The following is a 22,359-nucleotide window of genomic DNA, read 5'->3' as shown; positions in this document are numbered from 1 at the left end:
ACAAACTTCAACTCATTTCTTTAGCGCCTTTCGTCAATTACTTATTCCACTGATTCACGTTCTTCATCAACTTCAGCACCCTTATTTTCCCAACTTCAACTCCCTTCTTTGCAGCTTTCATCAACTTCGCCCATGCTCTTGCATTGTTAACCAACTCCAGCGCGTTCCATTCCACCTTTCATCAATTTTACCTCGCTTCTTTGCGTCCTTCATCAACCTCGGGCCACGATTTGAAATAAACTTTTCAAGCCTCCCAGCTGTACATTTCCGCGAGTAACTATTAAAGTGTGCTCATTATTAGAAGCAGAAAGTTTCCTCTCGTTTGTCCATTCAAATTATTTCACAATTACCAGAGGAGCGAGAAGTCGGCGTACACTTTGATATCGCGCTGAAAGTTGAGCATTTCTCGCGGCACAGAAAGTTCCTCTTCGTCTTTTTACGTCCGCCGTAACTTTATCCTTTACTCTCCTCGTCTCGCAGGCTGCCTATAGAATCGTCCCCGCCTCATGAATAAAGTGAGAAGTTTCGCTGTGCATACGTACCCTCTGAGCATCATCCACCCACCATTCCCACCAGGCGACGACGTCGAGTTCCTTCTCCACGACCTCTTCCAGACGCAAAGCAGGGCCCACCACCGGGCACCATGTTGCGTTATGGGTATCAAGCCGCACATAAAACGGTATTAGCGCTTCCCCCATATGATCTGGCCCTAGTGGCTGAATTTATTCGAGCAGAGAGTAAGAGCAATGATCGTGAAGCGAACAACTTGGGGATGGCTTGGGTGGAGGCGACGCGAAGGATGGTAAAATTGAAGATGAGATGCTCGTAGGCTTATGGGTTTTTATGTTTATTAACGGTTCTCTTGTGGTGGTTCATTGTACTGAATCGCAATGCGGAAGAACGAAAGCTTTTTGTGAAAAATCTTTTACTGTTTAATGCAGAAGTGATATTGAGGGAGCAACTCCTTCGTTGGGATTGGAATTTGTGAAAATTGAATATTTTCAGATTTAGTTCTTCTATAGATTAGAAGGTTTTAAGTATTGGATGATTTGGTCTTGGATCTATGAAGATTGTAAATGTGATTCTTCGGTAGTGAATTCCTCATGATTAGACGTCACCAGTATGGAATTCGTCGAGATTAGAATTTTTCATGCTTTAATTCTTCCAGATTGAATTCCACAAGATTAGAATTCGTTAGGTTTCACTTTCTAGAGGTTGGAATTCTTTGATATGAAATTAGTCAAGATTGAATTCCTCACGATTAGAAATCTTTAAAAATCAATTCCTTCAGTTTGAAATTCTCCAATTGGAATTCTCCAAATCGGAGAATTCTGATCTCTAAGAATTGAATCATAAATAATTCTAATCTTGAGGAATTCAATCTTGAAGAAATTCTTATTGGAGAATTTCAATATGAAAAAATTGAATTTTAAAGATTTCTAATCGTGAGGAATTCAATCTAGACTAATTCCATATCGAAGAATTCCGACCTCTAGAAAGTGAATCCTAAAGAATTCTAATCTTGAGGAATTCAACGTGGAAGAATTAAATCTTATAAATTCTAATCGCGATGAATTCCATACTGTTGAAATCTAATCTTGAGGAATTCTCACATATGGAGACTTCCGATCTCTAAGAATTGAATCATAAAGAATTCTAATCTGGAGGAATTCAATCTTGAAGAATTTCTTATTGCAGAATTTTAATCTATATTTCAATCTAGATTTCCTCACGATTAGAAATCTTTAAGATTCAATTTCTTCAAATTGCAATTCTCCAATAAGAAATTTTTCAAGATTGAAATCGTCAAGATTAGAATTTTCCAAGATTGAATTCCTCGCGATTAAAATTCATTGAGATTCAATTTCTTAAGATTGGAATTGTCCAATAGGGAGTTCTTCAACATGGAATTCCTTGAGTCTGTAACCACTATCGACCGCCCAAGTTCCCAGTTCATCACAACTTCCTACGTCCCCCTTAATTTCATTTTTCCTGCTCAGATTCACATTAAAATCAAGAATCAACTGCAATATCCCCCGTCCATATTTCTTACTAAAAAACCAAGCATAAAACACCACACCAATGCAACACCTTCTTCCATCACATTATTAAAATCAATGAAAAATAAGGCCTTAAAAGAAGAAGAGAACGTCGAACACGTGAATTCTCCTTAATATTAAAAGCATTCTATTGAGAAAAATTCAGGTTCCAATAAGTTAAATTGCCTCGATCGATCCGAAAACGTGTCCGCCTTTGGGAGCTCGTCAAAGGATCTTTCAACAAGGATGCATCCTTTCAGCCTGTGCTCGACGCTGCAGCTACAAACGCGGCTGTGTTGGTCCACGAAAAAAGCTTTTTATCGAGCGTAAAGGAAAACCGCGGACGTGATGGTGTAAAGGCGAATAAAGAGCAAGGGGGGTGGGTTACACGCCCCCTTATACTTTCTTGATGCCTGGGGCACCCCCGTAGCATTGACTACCGGGTAGTCACTACCCCTAGCAGGCAATACTGGACCGGCAGGGTGGCCGCAGTAACGACGCGTCGTCAGTTAATCAAGCCATTTCGTTCCAGCGAGACCAGAATGAGGATACAGCTTGAACGACCATCGATTTTCCTCTTACCGTTTTCGCCTGGAAATCCCTCCACGATGCCAATCTCGATCTCTGGGGCGCGTGTGGAGTCTTTTCTCCCCCTTCAACCTCGTCACAGGCCTGGCCACAGAAACATCCTCTTCGGGACCTTTGCGCTGCACGTTTCCCTTTCGTGCTTGTGAAATTATTTTGTGTAATGTTCTGCAATGAGAGTTTATGTGGAATTTATATCGAAGGGGATGGATATTTTTAATAATGCTGTAGAGAATGTTATCTTTCTTACCACTATGCAAGTGAAAGGCTTGTTGGTTAGGGTCCGCGGTTTTTGTCCTAACTACAATTGCCTACAGTTTCGTTTTTGTCTGGTTTAGGTCTGGGTTAGAATTGAATTCTAATTAAAGATACACAGTATAAATGCATAATAACGCAGACCAAGAAGAGGTATAAGTTACATCTCCTTGAAACTCACCCCTTTCCAATTATATTTTCGTTTTACTCAAATCCTAACCCTCGTATCGATATTATTCCCTAATAGATATCAGTCTGACCTCCAGTGAAGCAACACGGTACAGTCGCTAGCGAAAGCTTTGTTCTTCTATTCTCCTTCGTAAAGCGAATTATTCTGTACGTGCCAGAACAGTTGCGATCACAGTGTGTATAAGTATCCGATCTGTTCATTACGAAATATTCAGGTATTTCGTGCGATTTCGGGGACAGAGAAGTGCGCGAAGGGGGTGCTTCCGATGCGGATAGTTAGCGGGCACTTGATCTTAAGGTCAGCGAAGGCTCATCCGGTGGTTAGCGGTCGTACGCAAAGTGCGCAAGATATGCCTTTATCGGGTTTCATTGTCATTGAAATTGTCCGGCTGGAATAGCGGAGAGGAAGGAAGGAAAGGACCTGCGCAATTTCCGGCGGCAGGGAACACGAGACAGGAGACAGAGAGCAAGAGTAGGGGAGGGGATCCGACCGAGGGGACGGCTGCAACCCTCGTAATCCCGCGACTGAAAGCCTCGTTTAATATTTATGATTTATTTCGGTTTAATTCGACGTGCAAACGGGAGGCACATTTATATTCAGCGATGTTTGCGCGCTAGATCGCTAGACGGCCCCGATCGTTTGGCGAACATGCGCGGAAACGGGATTAGGCGGACTTTGAAAAGGTTTAGCGAGAGGGGTTCCGGCTGGGTGTGGAATTCGACGTGTGCCTGCAGTTTCAACTATTTATTTCGTTTGTTATTGTCTTGTGGGATTAAACGCGTGAAGTAAGCGTGGGTAGAAATGAATTGGACAGGCGACAATATACGTACAATATAATGCATATGCATTCATGAGCACCTAATATTCATAATGATACTAAAGGTGAAATCAGACGCCTCGTGGCTCCACGAACTGGCTCGGCTCGTCTAGCTCGTCAAGTCGGCTTGACGAGTCTGGGCGAGTCTAGCCATGACCGATCAGACGGCTCGTGGCTCCGCGAACTGGCTCGGCTCGTCTACCTCGTCAGGTCGGCTTGGCGAGCCTGGGCGAGCCTAGCCAGGACCGACAGACGGTTCGTGGCTCCGCGAAGTGGTTCGGCTTGTCTAGCTCGGGCTTGGCGAGCCTGGGCGAACCTAGCCATGACCGATCAGACGACTCGTGGCTCCGCGAACTGGCTCGGTTCGTCTACCTCGTCAAGTCGGCTTGGCGAGCCTGGGCGAGCCTGGGCGAGCCGGGCCATGACCGATCAGATGGCTCGTGGCTTCGTGAACTGGCTCGGCTTGTCTAGCTCGTCAAGTCGATTTGACGAGCCTGGGCGAGCCTAGCCATGACCGATCAGACGACTCGTGGCTCCGCGAACTGGTTTGGTTCGTCTACCTCGTCAAGTCGGCTTGGCGAGCCTGGGCGAGCCGGGCCATGACCGATCAGACGGCTCGTGGCTCCGCGAACTGGCTCGGCTCGTCTAGCTCGTCAAGTCGGTTTGACGAGCCTGGGCGAGCCTAGCCATGACCGATCAGACGACTCGTGGCTCCGCGAACTGGCTCGGTTCGTCTACCTTGTCAAGTCGGCTTGGCGAGCCTGGGCGAGCCTGGGCGAGCCGGGCCATGACCGATCAGACGGCTCGTGGCTCGGCTAACTGGCTCGGTCCCTCTGGCTCGTCAAGTCGACTTGGGGAGCCTGGGCGAGCCTAGCCATGACCGACAGACGGCTCGTGGCTCCGCGAAGTGGTTCGGCTTGTCTAGCTCGGGCTTGGCGAGCCTGGGCGAGCCTAGCCATGACTGATCAGACGGTTCGTGGCTCCGCGAACTGGCTCGGCTCGTCTAGCTCGTCAAGTCGGCTTGGCGAGCCTGGGCGAGCCGAGCCATGACCGATCAGAAGGCGCGTGTATCGCCGATCCACAAGCCAGGCTCGCGGAGCCACGAGCCGTCTGATATCACCTTAATACGTATTTATCACACCTAGAAATTGCAAACACAGAAATTAGCTCATTATTTATTATGTAATTTAAAGTGTAAGGGGTGAGGTTCAGCATGAAGTCCGCTGGTATTTGCAACTAATCCTAAAATATGTGTTATTGACTAACACTATCATGTCACTCTGTGAATCAAGGGGAGGTTCCGGCCTAAAAATCGATTTTTTAGTTGATTTTTCGAATATTCAACATTTAGGAACACGTGTTTAGAAGGATTTTTTGAAATTCGTAAAATTCCCGAAGTTACAGGCATTTGAGTAGCGGCAAATGCATGAGTAACACCCGGCCACTCGGCACTCACGTAAAACTTTTAACGCGTTTTTCTCGAAACAGTATTCTCAAAATAGGCGGAACCTATATCTCGAAAAGTTATTATCCGATTCGACTGAAACTTCATTTATTTTGGAGAATATACAGTAAATCCTCGTTACAAGCCCGTTTCTACAATGCGTTAGGAGCCCGGCGCCTATCCCCACCATTTGAGCCGTTTATTTTGGAAGTGGCCTAAGTCCATTTATATTTAAACATTTTTTGTATATAAATTTTTAATACTAACTTCAAGTTGCACACGTTACTACAGTCAACAAAAAACAATTGACAAATGGACTTAGGCCACTTTCAAAATAAACGGCTCATTTCTTGGAATCCTTCGACGAGAGTGAGCGAGAGGAAACGAAAGAGTCGACGGCAACTTCGTGTCAACTGTTTCGTTTCCTCTCGCTCGCTCATTGGGTTTTCTCACTCGCGCCATTGACCGCGCGGAATAGCGTCTATCTACGACACGTTAGGAGCCCGCCGCCAACCCCGTTCGTCGGGCTGATAACGAGGATTTACTGTACTTCTGGCTCGTGGACAGATCAGTAAAATTAAAAAAAAAATTGTAATTTTTAAAGGCGTTGAAAGGACGAAAAATATAGGGAAAAAGTGATTTCAACCTTCAAATGTCATTTTCTCAAAAATTACAGTTTTGTAATTTTTACTGGTCAGTCCACCAGATTCATGCTCTTTAATAAACCGGTATTGTATTTTATTTAAGACCAATGGTTTAGGTGCTACAGGTTCCACTATTTCGAACGAATTTTTTTACGCCTGGACTTTAACGACTCCCCAGTGCCGTCTGCAATGATTAATTATAAAACAAAAAATATATTTCTATAACTTAAGACATCCTCAATGCGATGCAAAAAGTCTCATTAATTTATATGTTGTAGTTTTCTTTTAATTAATTCCTAAACACCACCTATGTTTATGAGCTCTAGACAGGAACAACCCCTAAGCAGGGAATTTCTCCTTAAGCAAACAAATTTAAGCAGCTTCCTAAATTTTGTCCTGGATTTTTTTATAATTTTAAATCGGCGATATCATGACTTAAACCTCCCCTAATTTCATACGAACTACATTATATCTAAATTTTATCAAAATCCCTTCCACAAACCTGTTCCACAAGAGAAGCACTAACCTCGAAAGCGATTAGTTTAACGATCCATGTTTATTCAGCCTTTGTTCTTTTCGAATTCTACGTTCCGTTAACCGGTCTCCCTTTCACCTACAGTGCAAAAATACTCTACACAACGAATAGTACAAACTTAAAGAAGCCCAGAGAAATTCTCAAAGTTGAAAGGATGATCGCAGCATAAGTAAACAACGACAAACGTGCCGTGTAGTTTCTCTCGTCGTGCTAAACTCCATTAACGATAGAATATCCATCAACAAACGGCGATAAATTTCAGCGACATTGCAACCGATTTACAAGCGGAGGCGGGCTCCACTGAATCGTCATCGTCATTGTTCCAGCGACAATGCCCGATAGAAATACCTTCACCCTCGTATCCGGTTCCTTGTGAACGCCTGGGGGAGAGAATTGCCCCCGTGGTATTAACTCGCGTAATTGAGATTTATTAATCCGCCGTTTGGTGGCCACGTTGCTGCAAGCGTATCCTATTTTTCGTGCCAGCCTTTATCCCGTAACTTTATCATAATCACGAGTTATGAATTTGTGCTCGCAATTATACGCGACGGTAGCCAGGCCCCTCTTACTATCGAGCGTGCAAAAAGGTTTTTTCCACGACTGAAACGACAATTAAAAGGTAATTCTCTGGTTTGGTACCTTTCCACCTTCTTTCTTGCAATTTGATCTTTATAAAGATCAGCATGGGTGTAGGGGAAGGTAATGTCAAAAGAATGTTATATTTAGAGCGGCTTATTCTTTGGTAGAGCTACATTTCCTGACTGAAATGGAAATGTACATTTTTACTTTTCCCAGGAATTCGAGGAGCGCTCAAATTTCACGGCATGAATTTTCAATTGGGAAAGTAACCGAGGGAAAGTTACGTTGCGGATGTGGAGTATTTCCTTTTGCTTCTCAGATCTCGTGGAATTTATAATTGTTTACTTTTTTTTAACTCATTTTAACATTGTTCCAGCGTTTGACATTTTACATTTTTATGAACTTTGTTTATACGGTGTCGTGCGCGAGACAAGTTAGGCGACAGCATTTGTGTCTGGACTACAAAGGAGAAATGATGCTGGGGGAAACGGTGTTTTAATAAAATCTAAGCTTTTATAATTAAGTTCCTTTCTTCGTGGAATTTTGTAATCCCGTTTTACTTCATTTCTCTTGTTTCTGTGAACTGAAATATTAGAACGAACGCGACAGAGGTTCGTGATATAGGATTTTTGCATTCATTCGCTTGCTTCTCTACAGAATTTAAACGCTTTAAACATTTTACGATTGACAAAAGGTAAAATGGAACATCCACTCGGATGTTCCTTAGCACATACCAAGCAATCGTTTCGTTCTATTTTGTTATTTTAAAAGTCGCACAGTGGAGAAATTTTGCGATTTTAAAACTACAGAAATGATATATTTTATATTTTCACGTTTTATAAATATCTATCTTGGCTATTAAATGAAAAAAAAAATTATACGGGGTACGATAGTCTTATCTCCTCTTTTCAATATTTCTACTTTAATAGCCACAAGAAACTCATTGCGCACTTAATTCAGTATACAATTTTTCTAAATTTTTAAATAAAAATTTAAGAGCACCTTCAGCAATTAATAATATCGAATCTTCTCTACTGTGATTTTCTACTGGAATTCATATAGGTTCTACTGTTATTAATAAGATGTATTATAAATTGTACATGTGTTTATACGTTCGCGATTAACTAGTAATACATTCATTTACGAAAATAAATGAGATTTACAATATTTTTCCTAGACTTAAGTTTCTCGAGAAATTATAGTATTTCTTGAGAAATAAGTAAAAAGCAATTATAAAATTTCTCTAGAAATTCTCGAGAAAGCATTCTCCAGAAGGAACACTACTTATCATACGACCCTTACGAACCACCTCTTTCGTCACCTGGATCATATCCTTGTTATTGCAACCCTAAATCCAGCGATTAAATCTACCAGCTTACTAGGGGAGGACACCAAGTGATAGACATCGATTTTGATGAGCCTTGGCACGATGGATCTATGTCAAAAATAAGTAAATACGTGTCCGAGCGTTTCTGCCAATGGGCCTTAATAATAGAGATATTTACATGTAAATTATTAAACATTTCATAGCGCTCACGTAAAACACAAAAGCCATAATCTCTACTTAAAGATATGCCGTGGAGCGTTCAGTATGAGGACAAAACAAATAAATATGTAAGAAGTAGGTTTGAACCACACATAGGTAGTAACTACTAAAGACTGCAAACAGAAACCACAATATATAATACAAACACGTTTATTGTAACTATTTTTTATAATTTACAAAGATAATTAATAACTCACTTAAATAAAAAAAAAAAAACGTTGGCGTGGTGTTGCGGTCGTGAGTTCGATTCCGCCTTTGTCTATATATTTTTTTATACCTTATTTTTTCCACACTGTATGAACAGTGAGGAAAAAATGTAACGATAGTAACCTGGCGCCCTCGGGGCATTCCCTCTGGAGGTGTCAGGGTGTCTTTCGAAGACTTCCCCACGTTAAAAAAAACAAACTTTAATTGTATTATACATTTAAAAGAATTAATAATAAACATTACTATCGTTACCTTTTTTCTCACTGTTCATACAGTGTGGAAAAAGTAAAGTACAAACAAAAATATACAGACATAGGCGGAATCGAACACTCACAACCGCAACAACACCACGCCAACGTCATACCGAACGCTCCACGGCATATCTTTAAGTAGAGATTATGCCTTTTTTAATATCTCTATTATTAAGGCCCATTGGCAGAAACGCTCGGACACCTATTTACTTATTTCCAACATAGATCCATCGTGCCAAGGCTCATCAAAATCGATGTCTATCACTTGGTGTCCTCCCCTTGTTAGCTACGGTGGTGCGGTCCCAAGCATCGAACGGCGTGATTAAATCCGTTTTCATCGCCAGCAGCAATATAAACGAGACAAAGCGATCCGTCATCCAGCCGCTTAATGAAAGTCGCGACCATAACTTAGGACGGTCAGGCTTAAGACATCGACGAAGGAAACACAGGCTGAGTCGAAGGCGGAAGTTGGATGCTTAATCCAGCAATATGAAACTCCCCTGCGGCTTACCCTCTAGCGACCCTCCCCGCTGGCGTTATTCTGCTTTCTTATTCGCATTATACCGCGCGATAACAAATATTCGTCGCGATAAGGCGGACATTCTGAACGAATGACCGTCGAATCGTTTACCAAACTTGTATACCATTACCGTTACTGTTCAACAGATACTTCTGTAATAAATAAAATTGTTAACAGTGCTGAGTAATGATGAACACTGATCCTTGGTGTGACTGGTGACGAGTTACCATTGCTTTCGTTTTATTTAGCTCGTGTTGTATGTAGAAGAAATTACAAAGCGTGAGATTTTAAGTTTTTCCTGGCAGAATGGGACTGGAAAGATAAAGTGACCATTTCTCGTGACTGATTTCTCATTCAGAATTTTAATTTCTGTATTTTCGATTAGGTATTCGCGAAACTATCGCCCATGCGTTGGCGACATTCTTCTGATTAAAATGAATCTGAACTTGGTCTCGTTTTGAGTATTTTTAATCGTACGTGACCATTTTACGTCATTCGGAAGTTATTCGAAATATCTACAATTAAAAATAGTCCAAGTGAGTTTGTATTTGGACTCATTTCCATCAGTAAAACCTCGCCCAGTAATTTCTAGTCCCATACTGAAAATGTAATAAATACAAAAATTTTAATTTTCAGTAGTGTCCTGCAATTTTTTCTTGCAGAGACAATTACTCGAATAGACTTGGCCGTTTTCTCAAAATGTTTATTTTAGAGTTTGAAACTCAATGTATGCAAGATTTCGTCAGAATCGTTATAGGTGTTCTTTCTTTTTGTGCCAATAGTAATAAAGCTTTAAGGGGCCATTCTGGTAATCACGCCGCAAAATTCGGCAACAGTCAGGGTTTTTTTTCTCAGTGAATACAATGAATATCAATGTCAAACTTTTTCTTCATTTATTAATCTACTCATAACGTATACGGAACAATTGTTTAAACACACTTTTAATTGTATTTTTTCAATGTTATCTGGAGTTGAAAATCGCGCCTTTGAAAAGACAGCGAGAGTGATTTCTGCTCGCTGACTTATCTGCAACAAAAAAACCAAACTGATTCTTAATCGTTATGAGTACCGCTATCGCAAGTGCCAAAATTAGACATGTAAGTCGAAATTTAACAAAATTGCGCGCATTCGAACTTCAAGTAAAAATGAAAAATTTCGAAACTTGATGTTTGAATGCGCGCAATTTTGTTAAATTTTGACTTAAGTTGTTAATTCTGGCACCTGCGATAGTGGTACTCATAATTATTAAGAATCAGCATGGTTTTTTTCTTTCAGATGAGTCTGTGAGATTAAATAACTCCCCTCAAAGGCGCAATTTTGAACTCCAGATAACATTGAAAAAACACTATTAAAAGTGTATTTAAACAATTGTTCCGTATACATTACAAGTAGCTTAATAAATGAAAAAAAGTTTGATATTAACCCCTTTAATTGACCCCTTAATACGATTAGCATTGCAACTCCATTTTTGACAGTTTTTGAGTCATAATATACGTAATAAAAATTCTACATCGTTTGGTGTATATTTCATGCAAATCCGATAACAAATGAGCGACTTATTGCAAATAAATAAAAGTAGGAATATTAATATTTTTCGCCAAAAATAGAAATTAAAACTTAACAACTCACTAACTACTACTCATTGTATGAAAATATATTTTTCAATTTTATTAGTGTCCTCTTTTTAATGTTAAGTCAAAGCAATAATTTTATAAGCAGTTTTTTCTAATTTACTCAAAGCTAGTAAAGATGGAGCTGCACCCCTCTTGCTGCAAGGTTCTCAATTGCAACCATCTTCTCAGAAAACAAATGAAAATAAAGCAGAAAATGGTGATTGGAAAGCGGTGCTTTAAAAATTCTAAGCGATTTATTGCAAATAAATAAAAGTAGAAATATTAATATATTTTCGCCAAAAATAGAAATTAAAACTTAACAACTCACTAACTACTACTCATTGTGTGAAAATATATTTTTCAATTTTATTAGTGTCCTCTTTTTAATGTTAAGTCAAAGCAATAATTTTATAAGCAGTTTTTCTAATTTACTCAAAGCTGGTAAAGATGGAGCTGCACCCCTCTTGCTGCAAGGTCCTCAATTGCTACCATCTCTCAGAAAACAGATGAAAATAAAGCAGAAAATAGTGATTGGAAAACGGTGCTTTAAAAATTCTAAGCTCCTGCATTTACGTTATGATCCTGATGGAGTTTTATAATGTCTCATTACCACCGTTTTCTTGTTTTCTACGATTTAAAATATTAAAAGAATGAACACTTGGCACAGTATTTGCGACAAGGATTTTTCTACACATTTATTTGCTTCTATATAGAATGTAAGCGAGACAGTAGAATTAATACTAAGATACAGAACTACATATAAAAATTCTCTTAAATAAAATAATTCTTCTATAACAAATAATTTCGTTACCAATTTCTTAATAGAAGCTAATTATTTCGTTCGATAACTTCAACAGGCATGGCTACCCCTTTCTCGGAAGGCAGATGTTACGTCGCGCGAGGTCTGAAAAATGTGCCACGATAAATAACAGGATATTGTGTTCGTTGTTGCAGAGGGATGGCGGCACGCGGTGTTGGGGACCCCGCGTCGTTTGTTAGGGACTCTCGGCAGTCTCTCCAGGGACAACTCGCCATGTTCTGCCACGGTAAGTCACAGCATTGTTTATCCTTCGCTAGCGAAACCCGCGGAGACGGCAGCCTTGATATTTGCCTTGTACCAATCCCCGCGCAACGAATTACAAGGAGGAAACCATGAAACCGTAGCATGAAATTCTGATGAGACAGCGAAGAAACTTATATAGGATTCTCTTCTCACTGGCAGCCTTGCGGATCCAAGCGAAGACTTCTTTCAGTTTCTTGGATATAATCCTTGCAGGGTTGCCAAAATGTGACTGTCGGAATCTTTCATATTGTAACGTAAATGTCCAGGGATTGAATGTCGAGAGAAAATAATTTTAGTTCAAACAGTGGATGATGAGTGAAAACATTTAAGAAGTAACGACTAAAAATAAGCTGAGTAACAAGTAAGCCCTCGTTCGCATTAAGCCTCGTTCTCATTAGTCAAGTTACTTGAATTCAAGTTTGCGTTTAGCAGTGGCAGTTGTCTTCAAGGTTACTTTTAACATTACTTGAAGCAAGTGTACCGCTGGACACTATTTTTTGCCGATCAGTCACGTGGAAGGTTAAACGAAATTCATGTAAAATAAACAGTAGGGTTATTCCGGGAGAGAAGCACTTACAAGGGAACATCCCAAACCTGGAAGTTTAAAAAATTCTGAAACTTTGTGAATATGTAGGGAATTTCCTCCCGATTACAACGGAATTTTTGTTTGCTCCCCAAATTCATTCTAAGGGGGTGTAATTGACACCTGAAAATCCGCTTTTTTTCGATTTTGTGTTATAACTCGTGAACTGTAAAATATTTTTTTTACCAAATGCTAGATCTAATTAAAAGAAGTAACTTTTGTCTTGAAACTTTTTTTCTATCTCTTACAGTTCCCGAGTTATAACACAAAATCGGAAAACAGTCGAATTTTCAGGGGCTAATTTCACCCCGTTCGAGTGAATTTGGACAGTAAACAAAAATTGCGTTGTAACCAGGAGGAAATCCCCTACGTATTCACAATGTTTCAGAATTTTTTGAATTTTCGGGTTCTTCCCTTGTTAGCGGAGAGATGCACTATTTCCTGTTCCGGCCACACTACATAAGTGGCAGCACTGTTTCAACGCTTAAGACGCGTGTTCTTATCTACAAACATAACCTTATTAAAAGAATCACATCGATCCTGCGGTTTAAGTTCATTAAAGTTGAAAAAACTTATCGTTCTGTTGGATTTCAGGCGAAAAATTTGTGTGAACTGTGAGTAAATTGGATTCGTTGCCCGGAGTGCTCAAAATGGCTCGACGAAACATGTAATATGTATCCTCCCCTCTGTAATATGTGTAGAAGAGAAAAAAAAATGAAAGTAGGGAGAAGAGGGTACCAATAAGTAGGCGCATCGCCCCAGAATCTAAACTGCATCTCTCCCTCATTTCTGGGGTTAGATGCACTTTTTCGACGTTTTTTAGAAAGCCTATTTTAATATTAAAATAAAGTTTTTTTTTATTTAATATGTTATTTTGTGAAAGAGATTGAAATAAAAAATCAAACTACATTTACCTAAATTTTCAGTTGTATTTATTTAAGACTTTATAAGCAATCGAAAAAAAGTGGCGCGTCTCCCACGAAATGACCCTATATCATCTGATACATACATAGATGGCATTGTTTTAAATTATCAATTATTGTAGTTAGCAGAAGATGGCGCTACTGTTTCAAATTTCAAAATTAGTAAACAAGTGACCGTTCAAAACGGCAAACTTTATCGTCAAAAAAATGGGTCGCGATAAATTAGCCCCCGTTATAAGTTTTCTAAAGTTGTATGTAAATTTCGTGTATTCAAATTGTTTTCTCTGTCTTATTCACTTCTTGCATGATTTTTAAGAAGATTGTATATGCTTTTTCTTGGGCATTTATTTTTCAATTAATGTGTACATAATCATGTATTCGGAAAAAATAACGTCGAGTAATATAGAGTTATTAAAAATATTTTTGAAAAATGATTAAAGAGAAACGGTCATTATTCCACCTATTCTTTTGTTACTCATTGTTTTATGATTATAACCCTACTTTGCAAAAACAATAAGCAGTCAGCTTCTCCAAGTGACTTCAAGTTTACACTTGTACGTTCGTTCACACTATATTGAAGTTGTATTTCAATTCAAGTAAAACTTGAAAGACTCTCTACTTCGCTTGAAACTCGAAAGAAACTTGAAAGGGTACTTCTAGTCAAGTGAATAACAGGTTCACGTTGGTAATGCAGTTTCAAGTTACTTGAATTCAAGCGACTTCAAGTCAACTAACTTGACTAATCTGAACGAGGCTTTAGTCAAGTTGCCTACTTGACTTCAAGCCGCTTGAATTCAAGTAACTTGAACCTACATTACTAATGTGAACCAGTAATTTACTTGACTTGAAATATCCTTTCAGCTGTCTTTCAAATTTCAAGTGAAGTAGAAATTCTCTCAATTTTACTTGCCTTGAAATACAACATGATTAATGTGAACGTGGCTTAAGGTATAATTACCTATATATTTATTATCTTTAGTCAAATAGGAATTCATTGGAATGATCCTCAAAACTGATATTAAAATGTTCTAGAATTTGGGGTAGGTATAGATAAGTAATCTCTTGTATATCATCTGTACCCCACAACAATAATGTATCTCTTGATAAAATATACATATACTCTCTCGTGAAACAAAACATAAAAAGAACCTGAAATGATAAATGGAAATCTAATATCGGTCCACGTTTTGCACTCCATAAAAGGCAATTTCTATGATAACACTGTCCAACAAAATTGAACTTTTTTCTGTTCTGTAAGATTCAATAGGCGTTTCTTATAGATTTTTGTGCGCTGAAAACGAATCCGTAAACTGTTTATCGCCGTCGCCCTCAGTTTTCGAGAAATTCGATTTTGAAAAAAAAAATGCAAAATTTGAAATTTGAACATCTTTTGTGTTCAAACAATAATAGTTATTCGGTTATATTGTCTATCAAATTATTCTACGAACCCTCGCGAACTAAGTTATTATTGATATAAGTTATTATTGAATTATAAGCATTTAAATATGTTTAAACAACGATCAAAGGGAAAAGGACACCCGAAATGCACCAATTTTTGTAGATATCTAGGTATATATTTTTAAAAACTAAGAGTCTGGAAGAAAATTTGACTACTCCACGCGATGCAGCAGAAATTTTATTTCGGAAACCACCAACAGAAGTGATAAGTCACGTTTTGTTTTCAATACAGAAGCGAAATAGTTTGGCAAAACGTGCGGCGTCGACAAATAACCAAATAACTATTACTGTTTCGACACAAAAAATATTCAAAGTTGAAAATTTGCAGTTTTTTTTTCAAAGTCGAATTTCTCGAAAACTGAGGGTTATGGCGACAAACGGTTTGCGGATGCGCGTTCAGCGCACAAAAATCTATAAGATACAGTTATTGAATCTTACAGACCAAAATGGCTGTTGGACAGTGTAATTTCTCTTATCAAGAACTGACCAAGTCACAATCTGAAAAATAAGGATCGGTCATAAGTTCTAAAATTACCCACTGTTACCTCCATAACAAAGATCAAGAACTCCATCATGTGACATGTGTGATAGGTACCATAATAACTATTAACCACGTCATCCAACATAAAACCCTCCATAGAGTATAATCTAAAGGATACCAATCCAACAGAATAACTCTTCAAATATCTAAAATTTATCAAATTGCATAATAAGTTTTAACCCTCCGTGGTTATGCCTTCTTATAATCACTAATTAGTCACACCGGGTTCACTGCAGTCCAGCGTCATTTTTAAGTCACCATTTTTGTATTTTTGAATCTTTTAACTTTCGAGTGATAATTAGGGAGAGTAATGAATAGGGTAGACCGGGGGCGATTTTAACACGTTAAACATCTCAAAACATATGACAGATATTAACACAAATTTTGGATATATGATGAAGAATGACGTTTCGAATACACGCATCCATATCCTAGCAGTATAGATACTCAATACACATGCATAGTGAAGAAAATAACTTTTCGATACCCTAAAGTAACTTTTCCTTACTGATTTAAAATTGTAATATAAATACTCCCTTTGCAAGTACGTGTTCTCTCTATTTTTTAATATTTAATCTGGCCATTTTTAAAGTAATAATGATCGTTACTTATCACTTTTAAATGTCTGGTTAATAAAAATTAATAATTTAAGTTCCAAAACCTAGACGGGGCGATTGTAACATCGGCAGTCGGGGTCGGTTGTACCGGGACAGGGCCGAATAGTGACAAAGAAGATTCCTATAGCACAGCACAGGCAAACCAAATAAAAAATGGGTGCAATGTACTAAATGTAAGGATTAATCACATGAAGACTGCACCAGCTAAAACGTTTTCCATTTCTGCCACAATGGCGACACCGCATAATTGGTTATAAATTTTACTTTCTTCATTTATTATTATAATTAAAATCAAATAAATATTTTAATTTTGTAAAGTTAAATTTGTGCTACTATCGACTGCATGCAGTGTTACAACCGACCCGGGGTCAGGGACGGTTGTAACACTTTCTCTGCTTCTCATTTTTTATTAATAACCGGAATATTACTTGACACACAGCGAAACTGTTGTGGCTCAAATAATGTCAGATAAGTAAGTAACATTTTCGTAAAGAAACTGTTGTTGTAACTGTAATACTTTTTGCATAAGCTTATTCCAAAGTCAAAGTGTTACTACCGCCCCCGGTCTACCCTACATTCGCAATACTCTAATACTCTTCCCCTAGAAATGTAAATTTTGATATGTTGAAATTTGTGTTTGAAAAAATAGTTGTGGACAAAAGGTATTTTTTAGTTAAAATTCACAAGATTCTTAAATTTCATTACCAAGGTCTAAAACTTTACAGAAATATTGTCAAATACATATTCTGGGGTTCGACGCACCCCGTGTGACCACGAAGGGTTAAATTCAAATAGTTTGTTGCAGTAGTTGTTGCGACCTGAAATAACGAAAAAAAATGAATTAGGTACGAGAGAGCATAGACGGAGCAGAAAAAATATAAAAATCAATTACTTCAAAAAAATTCTGAAATTAATTTAAGTTTCCCGCCAATCGATTTCAGGCCCGCGACATCAGCTGGCACAGATATATTGTTTGCTTTTAATTACCATCGGTAACACGCGAAAATTGATGAAACGTTCTTTACTCTTGTCACGTTGCCCGTACCACATTCGTCACCTCGCCTCGGGGCAAAGCCGTACTCTCGATAGCGAAATGTAAATCGAACCGTTCCTGCCGCCCTCGTGCGCCCCGCATTGCCAAAAGCAAGGATCCACTCGACGCCTCCGGCTGAAATATGCAAATGACACGCAACGCCGTCAGATACGATCTCGTTACCAGCGCGACCGAGGGAGGATAACATTTATTGTAGGGATATCAAGGTCCACGATAATCCCCGGGCTCTAACGTCGCCGTTTTTGCCCTGAAATTTTATTGCGCCGTACCGGCGTCATATATAACAATCGAATCTACCTCTTCCTAGATCAAAGATAACCGGGTTCTGCGGAAATTGTCGGGTAATCGAATTTGTTTAATTGTTAGGTGGTAATGAAGAAGATGACGCAAAGCTCGGGCGCAGAGGGCGCCACTAGCGCTTCATGCACTGCGGTTTTGCATGAGTGCGCATGCGCGAGTGGTTTGCGCGCGAATTTTTAATTTGTGGAATGTATAAAGTTGGTAGTTACATATTAATGTTTTATACCCATTGAGCTATAAGAATACCTTAGGCCGGTATTCATACACCTAGTAGCTAGTAAAGGATGCCGAATGCTTAAGCGTTTGCTTAAGAATAAGTAGCGGCTATGAATACCGGCCTTAGAGCATATACTACTGGAGGTCTCATTGCCTTACGTTAATACCCATGGTTGATCATTCAGATCGTCCGGGTGTTGTTAGGTTTTGCACGCGATGTGCCGACTATGAAGCTTCACTCGAAGGACCATCCCTTTTGATGGATAAGGGAAAATAATTGCGTACAAGCCTAACTTTCGTGAACGTGTTGTGCCTTTATTCAAAGCTAGTTTCTACCTGCCTGCGAGGCGTACATACCTTTCCGAAGAAAACTACAAAGCATCATTGGCTGTTAACGAAAACCGGGGTGAGAAAATCACGGTTGCTATTGGTCGCTTGAAAACAGTGGGTGAAGCAACACCGCGGTGGGAAAACGTCGCCGGCGTGGCGGCTCGACTTTCCCCAAACGTGCATCTGGCAATACTCAAGGTCAAGTCCTATCTAAACAGTTGACGTGAATTTGGGCCTAACCCTGAGATGTAAACATCTGCAACGCAGACGACCAGGCTAGACCTCAAGTGCTGCCTGCCGTAATAAATTTTACAGCCCTGTCGCTGTTACAGGGTGTCCCGGAAGAGGGTGACCAACTGCATGGACACCTTATGTCTCCTGTCTTCGAAACTGTCGCTAACATCACGCGAGAGGTGTGCACCGGCGCATGCGCATTGCGAGCGATTGGGAGTCCCCCGTTCTACCTCTCTCGCTCGCTCCATCGAGAAAGTATCTCTCTCTCTCTCGCACGATGTTGGCGACAGTTTCGGGCTCTCGGTGAGAGTTCCATGTCTATATGCTCTAAGAAGAATACCTGCAGAGAGAACGGAGCAATGGCGGCCGGTCCGAGAAAGAGGGAAGTAACGGGTGAACCTATCTTACAACAGGCTCTTGATGTATAGTGCATGTGAGTGAAGCTATCTGCGCACACAAAATACATACATAACACAGATAGTACAGATGGAGAGGGATAATAGAAAGAAGAAGGATAGCTTCGCCCGTGATCTTCTATTTCCCTCGGACCGCTGCCGTCTCTACTTCTTCCCACTGCTGTTCTCTCTCCAGGTAGGTATTCTTATAGCTCAATGTTCTTACCACACCGATGATAAATGGCACGTGTCCTGGTGGCGTCACTGGTGGGAAAAAGTTGAAGTCATCTTCCCCATTCGTCAATTTTCGATGGCAAGAAACCTGCGAACCTAAGAAAGTATTCGAGTTGAAGTTATCAGAGTACAATTTTAATTATCCAATGTACCTACTACCCGCATTTTCGTTACAATCGAGAATCGTCAATTAAGTTCTCGAAATCGATTTTGCCTGAAATAAAGCTTTCTATAAAAAAAAAATTCTTCATGTTTCCCACTTATTTCTTCACCCAGAATCACCGTCTCTTCACTCGTACCATGCTTTCGAAACACCCTGTATATTGTAGAAAAGTTTCTCTGTTAGATGGGAAGCATAGCGAGTTATTTGCCGAGAGATGACGGAAGTTTCACTATATTTTCTGCACAACAATGGATCTTTCCAAACAACGGTTAATTGAAAAGTAGAAGTACGCGGAAACTTTGATATTCAGGTGGCGAGGATAAATTCTGCTAGCTTAGAAACTCGCGGGGAGGAAGTCCATTTTCTGTTGGGAGAATACCACGAGGATGATATAAAGCCTGACAGTGAAAAGGTGGAAACGAAACAGAGAGGGAATAGTTGCCCAAGAAACTCGCGAGAAACCATCAACGTCCATCCGTATCCATCAAGGAGATTACTAACAATTGTTTGCAGTACTATGTTCTCTCTGAATTATTCATGGGGACCGACAGGAATTTAGTTGAGAATTGTGCGGGTGCTTATGAAGGTGACTTGAGCCATATATTAATGATTTTGAAGTATTCCGACTTTTGCGTTTACGTGTTTTAAAAAATACGAGACAAATTGAAGAGTCCTCGTAGAAAACACTGTAAGTGCCAAAAAACAAACTCTATACTATAGTATTACCATTGGCACGTAGAACATTTTCGGATAAATGTTTCTTTTCAATTTTGGAACTTATACAACTACTTGCTCTAAGTTAATCACAAGAAATACTATACAACACCAAATAAAATATCTATTCATAAAAATTTCAATTCTTTATTAAACCTTCAAGCCACAAAAATGGCCCAAGTAAACAATCTGAAAAAATTGAATTCACAATTGAATGGTTCTTGTATAAAAATACATACGTGTTCTTAGACACCACAACTTTACCACAAAAATGACTTCCACCATTTACACCTCACTGTTTCTCAATCATCTACTTCTACTATTTGGCTCTGCTACAATTTTCGCCAAACACTTTAATTATTCTCGATACAACTACTTGCTCTAAGTTACTCAGAAGAAATACTATACAACACCAAATAAAACATCTAAAATTCATTTCTTTATTAAACCTTCAAGCCACAAAAATGGCCCAAGTAAACAATTTGAAAAAATTGAATTCACAATTGTAGAGTCCTTGTATAAAAAATTGAATTCACAATTGAAGAGTCCTTGTATAAAAATTGCATTCACAATTGAAGAGTCCTTGTATAAAAATACAAGGACTCTTCAATTGTGATTCAATTTTTTCAGATTGTTTACTTGGGCCATTTTTGTGGCTTGAAGGTTTAATAGAGAAATGAATTTTAGATGTTTTATTTGGTATTGTATAGTATTTCTTCTGAGTAACTTAGAGCAAGTAGTTGTATCGAGAATAATTAAAGTGTTTGGAGAAAATTGTAGCAGAGCCAAATAGTAGAAGTAGATGATTGAGAAACAGTGAGGTTTAAATGGTGAAAGTCATTTCTGTGGTAAAGTTATGGTGTCTAAGAACACGTATGTATGTACAAACTGAATTAAATGAACCACTGAATCTGATATAAAGTTAAAAAAATATAGAGGGGTAGAGAGATGAAATAAAGCTTTTTCGTATCAAAGAGAACATTGAAATTCCATCTATTCTGTCAATGCTTTTATACATATCTTCAATTCAGGTCACCTACTCCTTATTCCAACTGAATACTCACGACAACCAGAGTTGAGGATGAACTAAATAAAAATTATTTAAATAACGGATCAAATAAAAGTTACTTTAACTTCAGATTATTTGACGAATAATGTTAATGTTTTTATTCAACGAATAAAGTTAACCCGGGTTAACTGTATTCGAGATGTGTCGAATAATTTTTTAAAAATTATATTCGTTACTCCAAGTTTTATTTAAATAAAAATTTTGCGTATCTCTGACAGAAACCTATAAACTATAATACAAAAACCCTACTGAATCAAGTATTAATAAAATGCAAACATTCTACATATTTGCGGAGCGAAATTTTTCAACAACAATGAATAAATAATTCTTACACTTTCAAGAGAAAAAATTCTGACTCTCGGATGTGGTTGAATTAGCGTTTATAGGGATGCTGATATTCTGTAGGTACGTTATGAATAATGGAAATTTAAGGAGATAATGAATTGAGAATTTAACTTCCTACGCGAACCTAACTTTTCGTTCGGGAGCGCGGGCTTTTCCTAAAAATGAATTTCAGAGGCTCCACATACGGGGGAAGAAAATGATTTATCACTGTTCCTGGTAAAGTGAATATGACGCTGAGAAAAAGTTTTGCAGCACTTGGCGAAGTGGATTAGAGTATAGCTGTATAATATACAGTCTGGGGTAGTCGCGATCGTTCGGATGGGATAAGTGGATTTCCTGGGTGTTGCTTAACACTTGCCACAACCCTTAAAATTTTATATAATTCTGTTGTCTGCCCGCCATTATATACGCCCTATAAATTGTGTGTAAGTACTATGGAGCACGTGGTATAATTTTCTACTTCGTACATGTATATCAGTCTTGGGCATTGTTTAAATAATTTTTATTTATCATTTTATTCGTTTAGATGTTATTCAGAAATAAGTATGCGTTAGTTTATTTAAACAAGCAAATGATTTTTGTCCGAATTATTACATTATTTGTCTATCAACTGAAATTTTGTATATTTTATTTTTTATTCGAATAACTATTTCCTGAAATAATTATTCAAATAATTTCTGATTCTGTTATGTCAACGGGATCGCAATAACCGTAAACAATTCTTCTTTATTGTACTCAAGGGGATGCAAAATAAGGGTAGAAACTTCAAATTCTTTGGTACTTTATTTTAATGCGTCGACTAAAATAAAAAATTATTTGAAAATTATGTATTTTATCCTGACGTACCATAAAGTTATTTTTCATAAATTTCACGTCGTAATAACTGTATTATTTA

General features: G+C 38.6%; 1 protein-coding gene across 2 annotated transcripts in view; it reads left to right on the top strand.

The window, feature by feature from the left end:
* Positions 1-12,185: 12,185 nt before the first annotated feature.
* Chat (Choline acetyltransferase) overlaps positions 12,186-22,359 on the top strand; it is a 197,016-nt gene continuing 186,842 nt past the window's right edge. For both annotated transcript variants that reach the window (XM_076813694.1, XM_076813608.1), the window contains exon 1: positions 12,186-12,271. The gene's annotated coding sequence lies outside the window, so the exon portion shown is untranslated. The remainder of the gene's footprint in view (positions 12,272-22,359) is intronic.

This window comes from Andrena cerasifolii, chromosome 1 (assembly GCF_050908995.1).
Source record: "Andrena cerasifolii isolate SP2316 chromosome 1, iyAndCera1_principal, whole genome shotgun sequence".
NCBI classification, from domain to species: Eukaryota; Metazoa; Arthropoda; class Insecta; order Hymenoptera; family Andrenidae; genus Andrena; species Andrena cerasifolii.
The sequence above is the reverse complement of the archived record's forward strand: the minus strand, read 5'-3'. Positions and strand labels throughout refer to the sequence as shown.